Below are 16,050 nucleotides of genomic sequence, written 5' to 3'. Positions count from 1 at the left end.
AAGCATCAGAGGCTGGACAGTAAGCTCCTCCTTCTCTAGCTACATTCTGTGCTGACACTCTTCAGGCACCTTAAAGTCAGCACGCGCACGCGCACGCGCACACACACACACACACACTCTATGTGTTTACAGCAACAGTCACTGACCCTTAATGGAGTAAGTATACATTATATCTGCATGAAGCTGGACTGAGGTGGAGCTCAGTCATGGCACTGCTAGCTGCATGGTGAGGCATATGAGGGGCAACATTTAATTGGCTGGTGCTTTCTGTCTGAATGTGCTCCACTTCAGGGGCTCTATTCTAGCTATTGCTTGTTGCAGGTCTTTACAACTCAGTAGAAAAAAAGCATTAGGAATAAAGAAATGCCTTTTTTCTTCTGCAATTTTAGACAAATTCAGATAAACTCTTAAAAATAATATTTCCCTTTTGCATGTTTGCTTTTCTGAGGAAAACTTCAATAGCTGGATTATCGGGAATAACTGGCCTCACTGCATATCCTAGAAACTTCTGCAGTGGTGGCTGAAGGAAGCCTGAGGACAGAGGAAGAACCATGCTCAGTCACACCCCCCTCTCCTCCAGCAAATAACTGTTTGGTTGCCACTGGGCCTTTCCAATAGTCCCGAAGTCACAAAGGAAGGAAAAGAAAGGGTTGGCAGGAGGTCAGCCCAACTGGTCCACACCAAAATTTCTGCCAGAACTCCCTGTTCCCCTGAGGGACTCCATTAGATAAAAGACCTTATTCTTCTTGGGGAAAGCAAGGAAAAATCTGGGAAAGGATAAGAGCATAAAAGCACGATATCAAACACACAGCTACAGTCTGTCTCTAGCTCTGATTGTGCACATCTGTGGCTTAAATGCCACAATTTTCTTCTTATTACAACACTATAGATTCAGCATTCAATTCACAGGACTTTAGGAGAAGGAAGAGGAATAAATTGGACTTGTTTTTCATTAAAAACAGAAAACCATCCATGAAATTTGATATTTAAGAAACACTATTTAAGTCATGAATGCCAGTCCTCAGAGTTAAAGAAATACCACAGCCAGCTGTCTGATAGCCAGGCAGCAAAACACAGGGATTCTGCGCCTCATTCTTAGATAAACTACACAATATTGCAACATTTAAGCCAGAGGAAAAAAACATAAACTGGAAATTTTGTAGCTGTGAAGTGTTTTCTTTTACAATCCTAGTGAAATTATTTGAATGAATAAAGAACACCGAGGGCAGGGATATGTGTGATGTTTAACAATAGCAGGTGGGAAGGGCTTCCACATTGTCTTCAGGTTTTTTATCTCTAAAATCTAAAATCGTTTATTGCTCAAAGAGCCACCAGCATCAGCGCAGTGCTTCAAAATCATCATAATGCACTGGAATATTAATGCAGCCCTGACTCAGAGGTAAGAACAAAGCTCAGTGAGTCATTGGCACGACTCGGGGACCACAGCAGCATGCATGGTTTTAGGTGCCGTGTGAAAGTTGCTGAGCTTCCAACACTGTCTCCCTGAAGATCGTGACACATTCCAGGTTTAAGGTGAATTTTCAGAGCAGGGCAGACCTTGAAATCCAGCTGTGAACTTCGAGATCATGTGAAGAGGCCTCTTTTTATTCTAGAAATTGTGAGGGCGGCAAGATGAGTTAAGTGGAGCAGACTATCAGAATGCTTTTTTTAGTCCATAATTGTTTTTCCTACCCGATTGACCAATGGATACAATCATGGTGAACCCGAACAAAGGGAAGAGATGCTGGAAGAGCTTTTCTGTGGCTCCAGTTGCCAGGGAAACAAAGTTCTCCTGTCTGCATTTATCCAGAAATGCCGTCTGGCTGCATGAGCCCATACCTCGGGAAATGTTGCATTTCACCCATCCTTTTCAGAGGCAGAGGAAGGGGAAAAAGAGAGGCAGGAAAGCATAAAGAATGCTTCCTCCTAAACAGCTTTCATACCTATATTTTAGTCACAGAGACTGTAAGTATTCAGCATAAGATTCATAGTTCAGTTCTTAATTGCAGATGGCAGAAATTTGTGACCCCTTGGACATCTTCCTTTTGTTTTGCTTAATCAAGGTCCCTAACTGGAAGTTTTCTGTCTTCCTGCTTGTCCACAGCAGGCTGCACCTGTGTTTCTCTTCTTAAGAAATAACTGTAGTATTTCACGCGTGTCTGTACTTCAGTTCCTACTTCAAAAATAAAAATAAAATAAACCCCCAAAATCTTAAAGTCTATCTAATTGTTTATGCAATGATCATTCACAATTAGACCTCCTATGTGTAGATCACTATCAGTTAATCATTTGGCATGTTGAAGTGTTGGTAGCTGGCACACAGCTCTGTGAAGGGAATGAGGATCAGCCAACGCAACCCAGACTTCGGCTGCAAGGCATGAGAAGCTCTTGATGCCATTGATAAGCTTTATGGGAATAAACAGAAGTCACTAAGATTAAACTGGTGTTTTTTTGCGGATGATGCCATTGGATTGTGTCAGATAAATACTGGCTCTAGATCCTGGAGAGACATCTTTTTGCCCTTTCAACATGAAAAAAATAACTCATTTCCCAAAAGCAAGAGCTACTATCAATTACATGAATCATGGTTATGGTCGGAAAAGATCAATAAGAATATCTAGTCCAACTATCAACCCATCCCCACTATGCCAGTAAACCATATCCCTCAGTGCTGCAGCTGTGTGTTTCTTAAACACCTCTGGGGATGGTGACTCCACCACTCCCTGGGCAGCCTGTGCCACTACCTCACCACACTGAAAAGACAGTTTTCTTAATATCCAACCCGAACCCCCTCTGGATATCCAAATCTTAATCCTTTTCACAACAGAATTTGGGCTGGTTTTTTTTCAGTTTTCAAATACCCAGAATAAATAAGAATCAGTCTGAAAACAAAGATTCAGCTGAAGCAAAGCATATAAAGCAAATTTTATATATATAACTCCAGAACCTTGCCTCTCCTACCTCCTCTGGTATCTTCAGTCACACATAATTAATTGTTTAAACAATGAGATGAAAAAGGGCGAGTTTAGCTCTCAGAATAAGAGGCTCTGCCTGCACCAGCCAACTAAGCCAGTCTCTGCTGACTCCAGGACAGAGTGGGGAAGGCAAACCATCCCCAGTTCCCTTCTTCCCGCCTATCGAATTCTGTTCATCACCCAGCTGATAGAGCTCCTGCTTGAGCCTGTAGGAGTGAAGAGTACATAAAGAGTGATGCTGAGAGCAATGAGTATGGTGAAAAATCAGGCACAGAAGGCAAAGCTGTGCAGGAGCAAGAGTGAAGGAAAAGAAGGAACGTTTAAAGCACAAACAGATTCACAGCAAACCCTGAATTGCTTGAGGGTTTGTTATTTTTTGAATTGATTTGGGCATCAGCGAGCAAAGGGTTAAGAGCTGACAGGCAGTTCCTCAAACGCGAAGCCCTGGGGGAAGCCCAAAGATGCCAAAAGGGCACCAAAAGCCGGCAGTCTGAGGGACACATGGAAAAAAACGGGCTGAGCACCGCCCTGGGAGAACGGCGGTGCCTGAGGAAGCAAGCCACGCGGAGAGGTTACGTCTAGCAAGAGCAGAGAGCCACTGAAACATAGCAAAGCTCCTAAATGTTATCCGATACTAACTGCAAGCACACCTAAGCTCCATCTATGCTACCGGCTCCTCCCGCTGCTGTGTCACCCCAAAAGAGCTGTCGGTTCTGGCGCTGAGCGTTGTTTTCTGAAGCAACAGCAGAGGGTGTCGGTGCCCCGCGCCGCAGCCCCGCTGCCCACCGGCCCGGCCCGGCCCCGCGCCCGCCCCGCTACTGCGGCAGAGGGGAAGCGGGTGGCTCCGCGCCTTCCCCCACCACCCATCCGTTTGCCTGGCAGTGCCAGCGCGGCCATCCGCTTTTTCCTCAGGTACTACTGCTGTTATCGTTATCATTGTCATCGTTAGTGCTCATTGCCATCAAGCCAGAGATAAACACAAACTTTAAGCTGTTTCCTCAATGAGTGAAACAACTGCCTTTCTTAGGACATAAAGACTGAAAGATGCTTCAGCTCTCTTAGAGTATGTCATAAAGTGCACAAATGCGTATTTTTTGGCACTGTTACTAAATCATAGCTTACTAATTGCAGACATGAAGCTGAAAACCCGTGCCAATGCTTTGCAGCATATGGAAGTGCGACGTGTGAGACGTTTGCTTAAATAAATGATGCGAGAAGAAAATGTGTCTGTGATCAGTTGCTTACAGCCCAATTGATTAGCAAGCTGGAAAACTTGTGCTTCACTTCAAAGAGTACTAAATGGGTCCCATAAAATATCAATGCTCAATTTATTTGCCATCATTTGCTGCATGTAGTGCTATTAAATGCAGCAGTATGGGTTATGGAGTAAAAGTATCAAGCTGAAAATTTCTTTTGTAAAAGACAAGGAGAAGCAGAGAGAAGAACAATATCTCACTAGATTTATAACACACAAAAATTTAAAGGGCAATCCAAGCTGAACAAAATGTACAGAAGAGAAAGAGCTGTACAGATAGCATTAGGGCAAGCAAATGGCACCAAAAAGAAACATCCACTGTAAATTAAGACTTTGGCAGAGGAATAAAGAAAATGAGCAGAAGCTGAGGCACTACTCTGACAACATCCACACGACTTGGCTTCACCTTTTTAAAATTTCACTTTTTTTTTTTTTTAATAATTGCCTACTACTATAATTATCAGTATTCATAAAGTACATGATGCCAAGGAAGTTCTTTTTTATTTGAATAAGTTATGATCCCATACCACCTAGTTCACAAAAGTACTTTTCAATTGTGATAAGACTGCTAATTGCTTACTTACTATTAGCAAAAGCAAAGATCTTTTGAAACCTCAGGAATACAAACTACTTAAGTGCCCAATAGTTTTCATTTAATTGTTTCAATAGCATGCTCTCGCAGAAGACACCAGTGCGGTATTACTAAGACTATTATCTAAGACTCCCTATTTACATCATTAGAATGACAGAAATTGCTTCTTCCTGCCAATGGGGACAGTTGGCCAGTCAAGCATTTTGCACAGCCAGTAGTTTTTGCTGGAGCAATCTGGGTTTTATTTCCACAGACTATCAAAGGACAAGGTATGAAACAGCAGAGAAGTGCTTATTTCAACTGGTGCAGAAGAATCACTGAATAACTTCAGAAGACATGACACACGTATATCTCGTGTGAACATGTAATGATCCTGACAACATTAACCTTTTGGTTAATTTCCATCCTACAACAAGAACTCTTTCAAGAAATACTCACCTTAGAGGGAATGAGCACAGACCCTTCTTAGAGAAGGATAATATAAGGATACGCACTTTTTCTAAGAAAACTGCATCTATATGTATCTATAACCATAACTAAAGTCAGTGTTAGTCTTAAAAATTTACTTACAGTTAACAATAACAGAAGTTGTGGATGTGTATAAGCATTTTTATACAACTCCTTGAGACTGTCCTATGATCAGCTGGCAAAGACCATACCTTGTGTGAGAACAGCTTTTTCTCGTGTCAGAAAAGCTCAGCATCTGTTAATAGCCCGTTAGAGACTTCTGAGTTTCTTGTATCCATTCTTGCTGAAAATATCTATTTCAACAACATTTTATCACTATGAAAGACTGAAGACAGATGCAGATTTACACATACAGGGAGAGTGGGGGAGAATGACCTAGCAAATGAGTTGGTGGTAAGGGTTACATAAATTATGCCTTAAGGCATTAGCCTCTCCTGTTGGAGCCAGTCCATTGTAGATAAACAAATATTCAGAAAATTATAGGTAGCTCCCTGTTCTAATAGCTAAAACTCTTGACAACGTAGAAAGCTGAGCTCACCTCCTTGTGCCATGCAAATATATTGACTGTCTTGCTCTCCTGCATGCTAATCCAATGCTCTAGTTACAGGGCTGTCAGTCCATTAAGGTGAGCCTGTTCTTATTGTGCACTACCAGTAACATATTTATTCTCACCTAGAACCTTTCCATTTCCTCTTCATAATAGAATATAGCAACTTTTCTCCATCAAAATTATGACCACAAATAATTCAGTTAATACAATAAAGTTTTCTTTTCTTAGGGAAAATAAATAAAAATAATAATAATACAAGCATTACAAAATCCACGCCCTCCTAATGCTGCATGAGTGAGCCATATGGCATCATTTCAGAAATCACAACATCACAGAACACTGTTTCAAAGACTTTGATAACTACAGAGATAAATCCTGGTTCCAAGAAAATGAAGGCCTAGGTTTCACAGAAAGGTCTAATGAGTATCAAGAATCAGAATGAAGTATTTTCCTTTCTCCTGTACAGAAAAACTAAGGTTACCTCTTGTCAACTTCTCCTCTTTTATTTGAAATATCAACCATCCTGAAAATTCCAGACTATCTTTTAGGAAAAGAACAGGATGAAAGAAGAGTCAAGAGCCATTCTTCTGAAGTAGAGGTGACTCTCCAAATGTTGTATATAGTCTGAAGAATACAAGAATGAACCATCTGAAAGCAGAAAAACTCAGGCAAAGGCCTCTATCCTTGTACCTTTGCTTTCCCCAGGGGAAAAAAAAATAATAACAAAATAAAACAGTGAGAACTCAAGACCACAGGAAAAAGTTGCATTCCTGGATGTCTGTGTCTTGGGGGACGGGGGGGAGAAAGGGGTACTAATTAATTACGAGTACTAAGTACTGGTAAGTAGTTCTTGTACAGATGTTCTCTTTTTGTATGTTTATGACAACAAAAATAACCAGAGTTCTTGGTAGTTCACTGCCATTGCTAGTGCTTAGCCCCGCCATGCTGGTCAGATTAATTTTGGCACCCTCAGAAGTGCTTCTCTCTCTCACTTACTTTCTCTCTCTCTCTCTCACACACACACACACACACACACACACACTGTTGTAGGTGAAGGTTTTCTTTTGTAGATGTTGCCATGGAAGCTTTCTTAGTAACCCTGTTATGATAAGCCTTTACGATGCAATTACCAGCTGAGGGTCCCTCAGCACTGTCATAAATCTGAAGATTTATGGTGTGTTCCAGTCGACCCTCAGATTACATGTCCATGGTTGCGTTGGGATGTTAGCTGTACTGGCTTTCGTGGGTCACCCGCTGTCCCTGTCATTCCCTGCAGCTGTGACTTTATGCCATAAGTTAGCGTGTTATACCAAGCACATCTTTCTAAAGGAAGAAATAATGGAATACAATAGATGGTTATTGATAAACTGTGATAACTCAATCACTTCTGTGCATCTAAGGTAACCTAATGATCATCAGATTAAATAGTAATCCTATCCATATAACATTTACTTTCTGCAGAGACTGTTTCTTCTGTAATTTGTTTCAACGAATTGAAGGGCAGTTTTAGCATTATTCTTTTGCAGATTTTATCACTTGAAAATGTAAGAACTTAATTGTCTTTAGGTTAATCCTTTTGAACCTTTACATCGTGCGTTATTTTTCTCTGATTCCAGATCAGTAAGGATGGAAAGTAAAAGCATGCCTAATACCATATCCTGTGGAAATATTTATTCTTAGTATTTCACACTACATGCAGATCCAGCAAATTAGTCTCTTCCATAGTTCGAACATGTCTCTTTTCCCTGCAGGGGGATAGAATCATAGATGCCTTAGAATTGGAAAAAACCTTTAAAACCTATCTAGTCCAACTCCCCTGCAATGAACAGGGTCACCTACAGCTAGGTCAGGTTGCTGAATCCCATCTGGGCTGACCTTGACTGTCTTCAGGAACAGAGCTTCCACCACATCTCTAGGTAATCTGGTCCAGTGCCTCACCACCCTCACTGAAAGGGTGGATATGAAAAATGCATTAAAATACAGACTAATGGAAATTTTACTGATAAAAAGAACATGGCCACTTGGTTCTACAACTTTACAACAGAAGAATTTACTAGTCAGTATGGATAAGAATAACTTCAGAAATTTAGTAATAGTAGTACTAATGGCTTACTAAGTGCCAGTCTTAAAAAAAGATTGTTTCCACAAATAAAAAAATACATGTATCTAGTTGATAATTAGTACATGTATTGCTATTTTCCACTGAAACTTATAAATAACAATTACAACAACTATAAAAATGTAATTTTCCTTTCTAATTTCCATTTTATTTCCCATGAATTGCACATGGTCTATTAAAACCTTTCAGTAAGTCTTTATGCATATTTAAAGTTGGAGAAAGATCTCTTAGAAATAATGAATTTATACATGAGAGATGGCAAATCCTCTAAGTGTTTTAGCCTTGTGAGCCTTTTAATGTAACCAAGAAATTAGAAAACCAGAAAATAAGAAAGGTTGACACATTTCATAGAATTGTAGAATGGTTTGGTTTGGAAGGGACCTTTAATCATCTAATTCCAATCCCCTGCTATAGGCAGGAAATCTCCCACTAAAACGGGTTGCTCAAAGTCCCATCCAGCCAGGCCTTGAACACCTCCGGAGTGGGAGCATCCACAGCCTCACTGGGCAACCTGTTCCACTGTCTCACCACCTTCACAGTAAAGAATTTCTGTCCAAATCCAGTTTAAAGCCACTTCCCCTTATCTTGTCTCATCATGGTCTGATAAGAAGTCCCTCACCATTTAATTGTTCCTTATGACTCTGACAATTAAAATTATTTGGCAGAATCAAGTCATTTAACTGAATCACCAAGTTTAGCCAAATAAGCACAGATCCGTGCTCTCACCAGCATTACTCTACAAAATAGCATCAGCAGTAATCCCTGGAGAAAAATGAGAAACCTTCCCTTGCAATGGGCAGGGCAGGAGGGATTCTCCTCAAATCCTTTCCATACCCCCAGTGAAAAGCTTTCCAAAGACACTGCTGCAATACATAGCGACTTCCGACACTTGTCCTACTCGAGACATCATTTTTTCAGCTTTCTGATAACATTTAATACTAGCTCTGTTTGTTTATTCATGCAAACTTTCTGCCTTTAGCTTCTGAGGTATATTGACATAGAAGAAAAGTACTTAAAGCACTTCAGAGAACAAGTTTGATCTGTTTGTTTTACCTTGGCTTCTTGCTCAGGCACTCCAGACTGACACCAGGAGAAAGACTTCAAACATTTTCAAAAAGTGTCACCTTGAGCTAAGAGTATAACTCACATGGAAATTTCTGGAAATAGTGCTATGTTGAAAACTGTTGGAAATCTCACTGAGCAAGTGTCTTGAAGAGACGTGTCAGACCTGGGAAAGTGAGATCACCATAGAACCAGCTAGACCTCAGCTCAACACAACTGAGGAGAAATAAGGAAAGGAAGGGAAAGAGGGGTATTAAATTGGATAGACTGGACAAAGGAGGAGACAGAGGCTGACAAAAGCATCTGGCTTTAGGCCTTTGCTTGAAATAAGAACTAATACTGCAGATACGATATGGAAAAATGGATTTCTAATGATAATATCGTGAGAGAGATTGCAGCCTAGGGAAACAGCTTATGGTTTTTTGTACTGTGAGCAGAAAGAGTAAAAATAGCAGTTATGATTACTTAAATACTTTTGCCTTCCTGTTTAACTTCAGCATTTCTTTCTTAGTATTTCCTTATTTTTAGTTCTCACTTAGCACACAATAATTGAATAACTAATTGAATATAATAAATCTAGCTGAAAATAGAAAGATTTGCATATCTCCCTAAGGTTTTCCAAAATCCAAATATAAGACAGGAGTTCTCAGAAGATTTGTTTCACACAGAGTAACTCAATATACAATATACATTTAGGAAGAAGGTTTATGTGAAGTAAAGTGGTCAAACAGATGAACTGGAAGTGGAGTGGAAGATACTCAGGCAGAATAAAGTGATTCCAGACACAGGCAAGAGCTGTTTCTGAAGAATAAGGAAAGGATACCATCACAGAGTGGCCTCAGTCAATGTTGGGAATTCTGAAAAGGAACTTGTATGAATTTGATAGGTGTAGGCAGGAAAGACCACCAGGATGGTGTAACTGTCAGGCATAGCTTTTCCCAAGCGACACTGAAAAGATCTGAAGATTTAAATTCCTGTACAAGCTACGTCTGTAATCAAGGCCCTCATACTCATCCAGTGTTGTTAACACAGCCTACTATTCTCTCCGGTCTTGGGAAATTTCCTTTTACTGAGCATTTACTTTTTCTCTCTGTTAAGCCATTTTACAATCTATCCAGCCTTTTCTTCTACAAGTATTATTCAGCAGGACAACTCACAAGGAAAAAATGTTCAATAATCACATTAATGTTTCCTTTTTAGCTCAGAAGCTCACAGATTACATTATTTTTCACATCACTACAAAGCAGATGAGCAAATTAACCTCTTTTATAATATTTTATATGTTTATTATAAAGGTGCTTTTAAGAAAAATCTTGTAAAAAAAATTGAAATTAGATTTGAAAAAGAAAATTATCCTCTCAAGTCCTGCACTTTTTATCAATTTTGCTGCCCTGATACCTACAGGTACTCAGCAGTGTGACCAACACTATCCTGGTTATCCAGTGGAGTTGTTATTGAAATAAACTTCTTTTTTAGCATTAGCAAAACAAAGATTTTTTCAGGAAATCTATCCTCAATTGAAGGCTTGTTTCCCCTCCTTCTGGCTTTTCCTTCCACTTTTTTTTCCCCTCAGGACCCTGCAGTTTTTGGTCCAAAAAGTAATTGGAGAAGAGAACAGTCACTACTTCACAAATTGGCTACATAGTTCCAGTACAGAATAAATAAAACTGAGGTAAGAAAAGTTACAGTAAAAGAGATGAAAAATTTCAGAAATTCCCAGCTAGCAGAAAAACACCCATTGGCTGCTTCACCATCATGACTGTATCTTTAAAAACCAGAAAAATGTATGTATAACAAATATTTATTTTATAATAAGGCTAACTTAACATTCATGCCTAATTTAGAATGCAAAGCTATAAACCCATATAATATACATGTCTATGTAGGTCGCTCAAGAAGTGATGGCTCTTATTTCCATGGAAACTACAATAGACACAAAGAGTACAATAACATATTTGACAGAGCAAATTCCCAGCTACAAAATACTCCTTAGTGTAGTCACCACCATCAGCTATGCATTTTCACCAGCGATCAGCAAGAGCCTGCATGCCACACTCATAAAAATCTGTACCATTAGAGGTGACCCACTGTTGCTGTCATCTCTGCTGAAACACCACCCACCACCTCTCTGTGCTCACTTCCACTGCTCGATCTCCATAAAAGTTCAGCAAGCATCAATGAATGCCAATGCATGCAATGTGTTCTGCATGGAGGAATTTCATGACACTCCTTTGCTTCATACACATTTCCATGTCAGAAGCCATTCTTTCAGACTGCCCCTCTGCTGCCATCTGTCACCCAGCAACAAAATGCAACAGAATTTTAGCAAGAAGATTCAGCCTCTAATGCCGCACCATCAACATACATCTCTGACATTGTGAGCCGATATAACAAAATAGGAGGCATTATGTTCAGAGTAGCTCATATAGTTTATAGCTGTTCTACAAAGATGACATATTCCCAGTCTAGAGAAAAACGCAGAGCAAGATGTTGATACTGAAGTTAATCAACATGTCATTCCCAGAGAACCACTCCATCACAGAGTTAGAGGCAGTAATGGATTGGTAGATAAGCACTGTTCCAAGTAAATAAATGATGCTCAAGCCAACATTTGGAAAGCACAGATTTATTAAACACTTAATCATACAGTGCATTTTCAAGTATACTTACTTTGGAAGGAATTAGGCATGCATACTTATCCGTTAGCATTTTCACAGTATAATAATAAAAGAGGGCACTATGCCCCAGATAACAAACTTAAGCCAAGTCAGGGCAGTGGTCATCATGGAGACCTCTAAAAGCTCATCAATATACATAAAATAAGCTGTGCTAGTAGTACTGGAACAGCTCCCAACCTGTGTAAAGCCATTTTCAACCTCCTAAGTGAGAACACCTTTATGGCTCCTAACGTTTGCTCTCTTGCCTGCTTAACAGTCCAATTTCAAACTCATTCACATCTGATTTTTATTATTATTATTATTATTCACAAGCAGAATTAAAACTGTCCAATGGGTCTAAAAGTCACTAGGAAATACAGGGAGAAGGGTATTTAATTCTTTCATTTTTAACCTAAAAACTATACGTTCAATTTGATACCTTCTGTACTGTAGACATTCTGCAGTAAAATAAGAATATGAGAGTATAGTACCACCAATCATGACACGGTTTCACCATTAATCAGCTGTATGCAACTGGGATTTAAAAGAAGATACTATTCTGGAAATGGGCTGCACTACCACCTGGTTTCAATGGAGTCAAGATTCCCTAAGAAGAAATTAGTCTCAAAGAGGTTAAAATGCATAGAAATTTTTCCCATTTCAAGAGAAAGAAGTCCCTACAGCGGAGATGTGGGTTACAGCAGCAGCAGCAGAAGCTGAGCTCCCTTGGTTTGCTCAGCCCAGAGAAGAGCTGAGGGGCAGCACTGAACAGGGCTCTGCTGACAGGGCTGAGGGAATAGCATGAAGCTGGGGCAGGGAACGGTCATGTTGAATATGAGGAAAAGGCTTTTCACCAGAGGATGGCCAAGCACCAGAACAGTCTCTCCAAGACAGAGGAGAACGTTCACAGATATACGGTCTGAGTTTTAGGTGGTCCTGTGTGGAGTCAGGATTTGGATTCAATGATCCTTGTGGGTCTGTTCCAATTCAGGATATTCTGAGATTCTATTATTCTACAATTCTAGCTTCCAGCAATGACTGGGAGTCATTTTCTTGTAAGTGCAAGCTGGTGACAGTTTGCAGCATAAATGCTGATTCATCACTTCTGCCTTACAAAAGAGGAAGATGAAGAATGTTTGAACACAGGAGTTTGAAATGGAGAATCACTGAGAAAGAGAAAATTAATGTGGAACAAATGGAGGCCTCAAAGGCAAGCAAATTTAGTGAAAAACAAATAAACAGTCAGTAATTAACTATATGCGTCAACAAATACCTAACTGAAGTTTTACCCCATCCAGGACTAGTTTAATAGAGGAAACTACTTCTTAAAGATAAATAGAGGTTTATTTCAAATTAAAACAAAACCAGTAAAGAGCAATATAAGCAATAAGTAGATTAGAAAAAAAAAAAAACTTTCAGAAAAGGGAAGAAATCTACAAGATGGTTCAAAAAAATGAAAATATACATTAGAAAGAAATGTATTTTATTGCACTCAGGCTTTGTTTGTTGTTTTGAAAGAACAAGGTCCTTTCCTCATCTACTGCAGCTACACTGAAATGAAGCAAGGGCATTGAAGAACAGCCAATTTCCATTCAGTGAAGGAAAAGAGATGCTGGCTAATTGTGAACAGGTCAAAACTAGAGAGAAAAGGAACACTAAACAGTATGAAAAAGACAAGGGTTTCAGAAAAAGATTTTTTTTTTCTCCTGAAGGTGGTTTAATTAAAAGGGGCAGGAAGTACAATAATGAGAATGCTCTTGCTCTCTGCAGCTGGAAATGAGCAATGAGCTATGTCACAGAGCAGAGTGATTTGAAATAGATGAGAAAACAGAATAAAAAACTTTACCTCCATTTTTAAGACTGAAGAACAAGACTGATTGACTGATAGCCATTTCTGAGTCTAGAATTTTCATTTATCATCAGTTAGAGTAAACTAGTGGAGTGTATATCTTCTGAAGAATATATCAATGCATTCTTCTGCTGGCCTCTTATCTGGACTACCATTTGAGCTACTAATGAGAGAAGCTGAATTTACAAAATTAGTCATATCTTAATAGGTGCATTATACTCTGTTAGCTATCTACTAACTTTTAGAACTTATGAAGTTGTTAGCTCAGTTCACTCATAAAAAGCTGCCTGTGGAAACCAAGGAGGTGGGTCACAATTTCCTTCAATTTTGTCTGCAGATTTGAATGGTCCACATGATGAAAACTCAAAGAAATTAGTTGTGGAAAGCCTCTTTGCTTCTGGATGAACCCTGCAATGAGTTTTCCTTTTGTTGAACCAGAATAGCTCACAGAAATCCCAAGAACTTGAAACATCGCTGCTCTATTACAGCACAGAAAATGCTATTTCATTAGCAAGCCAACAAGGTCTAATTCTGGGGCACAAAGCCAGGTGGCACCTGCTGCTCTTCACCCAAACCTGCTGCCTTTGAGAATGAACATTTTCTGCAATTCTGTCACATGCAAAAATGGTGAAAAAGCTCCTGCACCTTATTTAATTTCTTGCTCCCTTTTTGCATCAGCTGATATGATACATCCTCCAGGAAAAGTGATGACTGAGAGAAGCATTGATTCATTTTGTCGTAAGGTTTTTAAACACCACCTCTGGAAGGCTGAAATCCCACAGGTCTGAAAGCTTTTTTGTCTTAAGTAAAATTTGATAAAGAAACATCGAAGAAGCTAGTTGCCTTTTTGCTGCCATGGAAAGTCACTAAGCTTCCTAAGAAAAGTATGTATGACACGTTGGCATCCATTCTGCAAGCAGTGATCATTTAGCTCATATGTCAGCCACTGGTCATCCAAAACAGGATTTTGACAGTGTGAAAAACTATTATCAGCGTTACCTCGGTTTTAAAATAAATTTTAAAAACAGTAGCAAACAACTTACAACTTTGAACTTAACTAGAAGTTTCTTCAGAACATACGTATTCTAAAAAAGTCATATCTTACTCATATCTTCATAAAACAGAATGTTAATTGCTTTCTGCTCAGCAATTTATTTATTTGCTTCCCTGTTTAAACTGCAATTAATTTACTTTGTAATTTTAAAATACGTGTTAACATTCATGCTTTTTCAGTCCTACCTAATCAGTTTTGCATTCTTTGTCATGTTTCCACATTTCACAGTACTGATAGTACTTACCATCTATTTCATATTTTAGTTACATTTATGAAACCTTATTTATATTAAATTTCTGAGAAGTCTTACAAAAAATACTTTTAAAGAAATAACACATAAGAGATGCTTTATACCTACATTCACTTTTGAAAATTCAGTAGGAAAGCGGAATCAAGGATTTAAAACAAAGATCATTTTTACATATGTGTATTACTGTTTTTTTTCCTTGACCAGTATTGCTAGAACTATTTAGTATATTGATTAATTTATTGATTAGATGTTTTTCTAGTTAAGGAAATGAATACAGACTAAAGATTTTTATTTATTTATTTATTTTTATTTTTTTTTTTTTTTACAAACAGATTTCTAAAGCTAGCAGAAGTCTCAGGACAATCTTATATCAGAGGGGAGAGGGAGTAATCCTCAAGAGTGATGGCAGACTTTCACTGAAAGTATTATTTCTAAAGGGTAATGTATGCAAAAGAAAATAAATCCTGTGAAATATTCTGGAAAGTAAACTGCAGTGACAGACTCTGACTCAATATAAATTGTGAAGCAAGCAAAATTAGATTAAAAAATAAATCACTAAAATTAACTCCGGACACTTTCAAGCCTTGAATCAGGCACTGATTCAAGTCCTGATGCAAACAGTTCCCTTCTTGAGTAGCTGATCAAAGAGACCAGAAAGGACGCACACCAGAGACCCCAGAGACACCCCTTGGCTGCAAGCAGTGCCATGCAGAGCCCAGCCTACAGAGCCCAGCCTGCTCCCTGTTTGCAGGGCAGGGCCAGAGCTGCCAGTCTTGAAGCCTAGAACTTCAATTGACATTATATTTAGGTGCCTCTAGACGTGTAACAGCTACATCGTGGCCTTAATAACTCAATTAGAAGCTAATGGGAAGATGAAGAATACTTGTCTCTGCCCACAAACTACTTTTCCTGCTCTTAGTGGTGAAGCACTTAGACCCTAAAGCCAGCTGCATAAAGGACAGGAACTTCACTTCCAACATGACCCAGTTACTGCTATATTATTGTCACCCAGTATCAATTGATCACATTGGCTCAGTTTTCTTAAAGTCCCTAGCATTTTAGATCTCTCCTCTGATATTTATGTGCCAGGAACTTCCAAAGTTACTTTGTGCCAATTTTTCTTCCATATTGCAAATTTTCAATTAATAGAGAAGTGCAACGAGACGAGAAGCATTTAACATCCATAACTACCCCCCGCCAACACACAGGCAGCAAGGAA

Source organism: Tetrao urogallus (assembly GCF_951394365.1).
Source record: "Tetrao urogallus genome assembly, chromosome: 3".
NCBI classification, from domain to species: domain Eukaryota; kingdom Metazoa; phylum Chordata; class Aves; order Galliformes; family Phasianidae; genus Tetrao; species Tetrao urogallus.
The sequence above is the reverse complement of the archived record's forward strand: the minus strand, read 5'-3'. Positions refer to the sequence as shown.